The sequence below is a fragment of the Atta colombica genome, unplaced genomic scaffold, assembly GCF_001594045.1.
Source record: "Atta colombica isolate Treedump-2 unplaced genomic scaffold, Acol1.0 scaffold125, whole genome shotgun sequence".
Taxonomy (NCBI): Eukaryota; Metazoa; Arthropoda; class Insecta; order Hymenoptera; family Formicidae; genus Atta; species Atta colombica.
Window position 1 is genome coordinate 90,583 of NW_017259212.1, and position 3,415 is coordinate 93,997.

Consider the following 3,415-nt stretch of genomic DNA (forward strand, 5'->3'; position numbering starts at 1 on the left):
TTTGTGCTATTTGGACTGTTATCGAATTTGATTAAAAGAGAATGAAATTCAGTTGCGAGAGGACTAGAAGCAAGCGAGAAAAAATACTCGCGTCACGTTGTCATGCCACAGGAAATGCATCATCTTTCGTCGCTTATATAAAATATATGTATATTTTAACGGCTAACGCCGGTACCGCAACTTTTTTCCTCTCTCTTTCTCTCTCTCTTTCTCTCTCTCTCTCTCCATTCTCCCCTTTTCTTCAACATGAATGCCGAATACTTATGGCAAAAAAACGAACTGATTCCATAACATCCATATGTTTAGTGAAGTTTATTCCTAAAATAGACAATAAAAAATTAGTAAGCTATTTTAAAGCGACTTTGACGAAATTCTAGTTTAGTCAGCATTATTTTATCAACTCATTAAACATTTTCATGCATGAATATGTATAATATAAATATGTATAAACATAAATATTCATAAATATATATAATCATATATAAAATATAATCATATATAAAATATTTGAAATGACAATGAAATCGATGTCGATTCGATGTCAATTTAATGATTTTGATATTGAATCGACATCGATTAATTATCGATTCCATTATCATTTCTCACTGGATATATGTTCATACATCTTTCTTTCTTTTGTAAAATTATATTTTAATGTAATAAAAATAATAACAGTAATGAAAATATTAAGAATAATTAAATGGATTTTTACATTTGTTTCATTTTAGAAAAAATCAAGTTTGAAGAAATGTAAAAAAATTACTTATGTATAATTATAATTATATAAAAATTATGCATAATTGTATGAGCAATTTATGTTACATTTCTCCAAACTTGATTTTTTTTGAAACAATATCAATATCCCTTTAATTATTTTTTATGTTTTCACATTACTATTATTATTTCTATTATACTAAAAGTAATTTTACAAAAGAAAGAAGGATATATGAACATGTATGGACATATTTCTTATATGCTTATATATGTTTATAATATTCACGCATAAAAAATTTTTTATCGAGAAGTAATAGAAATAAAATTATTAAAGTAATTAATAACGAATAGAATTATGTTTAATCGAAACTAGACTAAAAACAATAAATTGTATATGTATATATAATATATATATTAGAAATATATCAGAAATTATCTTATCAGATTATTAATATCAGAAATTTTGTCTTATATTAAGTAATTCTTCGTCAGTGAATTAATCGCTGATTAAATTAATTGGAATTTGTTGAAATTAATCGGAGTCGCCCTAATTATCAAAGATTTTATTTATTCATGTATTTATTTATTATTGTTATTAGTCACTTATTTATTTATATTTCAAGATTTTATTTATTTTAATATAAAAAAAATGATTTGTAAGTGATACTACTCTAGTATTATTAACAACATTTTCTAAAAAAATTGATGTAAACAATGATTGCGTTCAATAGAGAAAGTAACTTTGCAACAATTATAAAATTCTTTAATATGATTATTTATTTAGATCCAGTGAGGAATTAAAGACAAGACCAATCATAAAGAATTTTATAATGGTTGCAGAGCTGCTTTCTCAACTGAATATGTAACCAATTCTTAAACCACAATGATATATAATCGTCTTGACAACTAAATCCTCAAACGAAGGAGCGAAACCATTTAGTAATAAAATCGTAAAAACATATCCAAGAAATGAATAGCAATCACGCTTATTTGTTTCAATCATATAATACAAAACTTTCTAAATTCATTTTATCTTAATAGCAAGAGAACAGAGATAATGAATTGTGAAATTGGCCGTATTATTCAATCGTTTATTATCGGATAGATTATCGGATAGTCTATCGGATTTCGCTGATCGACGGCGTAATTTTTCACACGTCTCGTGCGTTATAACATCGATGTTTTTATCTCGATTTGCAAACATTTTATTGCGCCGATACATGTAACAAGCGACATGCGCCTTTCTTTATTTATTGTGCAAAACATCGCGGAGACAATGATCAGCGTTATGCAAATACATTGCAATAGATTATAAATATAGTATCACAAGAAAGTCGCGAGAGAGCAATAAACCCCAACGAAGTTAGCTGTTCTGTGACCCATTCCTATCTCTAATGTAAATTAATTTATTATCTTATAAGTTTAATTTACTCTTTATTTCTTTAATCTCGATTTCACACTGTTAGATATCAGCAGCAATAATAATCCAATATCTTGAGTTTATTTTATTATTTTTAACTTCTCTCTAAATTCTTTGAAGAGAAATCTCACTTTAAAGAGTGAAATCTTATTCTTAAAGATTGAAAATTTCCTTAAAAGAGAGACAAAATTTTCATTTCTTTAGACTGAGATTTTATTCTAAAGAATTTAGAGCACACTTGTCCAATTTGCCAAAACGTAAAACCAGCAGCTTTATTGTTTCGTGAAAACGCATTTCTGTAAATATCTCCGTTTTCTTTTCCACCAATATAGATTAACTTTAATCTCGTTGATAAGTTATTTTTAACTTATTTTTTTATTTTAGTTATTTTTTGTATTAACTTATCTTTTTTTAGAGTTAGAAAAATTTAAGAATACATTTATTAAAATTCAATTAAATTTAATTCAAATTTAGTTTATTATTTATTATAAGTGCATTAACATGAAGATTGTTTTGTAACTAAATAATCCAATCACAGAAATGTATTTTGATTGACATTTTGACTCACACATCTCTCTAAACCTGTTCAATTTGAACTCTGGAGTAAAGTCATTGACATAAAAAAATTCAATGTGAATATGATTTCGGGGAATGTAAAGTGTTGATATCCATTTGAATGACATTTATCAACATTTTACAGTCCTCAATTGTATTAAATTTCGGTAAATATTATGCAAAAAACAAAATCGACACATGCACGTACGATTGTGTGTCGCAATCAGTAGCATTATCACGAGTTTCTAAACGTACGCCGCGCCGAGCGAGGATGAGACGGTTTAAGTGACAAGGTCGAGTGGCATTTGCAATAATTGCAATATACAATATGCAATACTGTCGCGGTCGCGACGTACAAAGTAAACAAGCCCAGAGTCGGCGTGCAACCGTCGCTTTATTATATCTAATCCCGTCATCGCCCTATCATTCTTAATCTTCGCACATAGCTGCGACGACCTTGCTCGTCGATTAGCGGCTAAAAGCTGAATCAAACCGACGCGACGCGACGCGAGGGACTATCACGAGATAGGAGGAAAGAGAACGAAAGCGTCGCTTCTTCATGCGCTTCCTTCTGACATGGTCTCCGAGATCGATAACAATCGGTAACGAGATCAATAACCAACAAAAATTGACACACGAACTGCAACCTATACACACTGTGTATAACAAAATCTATAAATTTATTGTAGCAGCATCGAATTGCTCGTACATCTCAACCAAAAATAA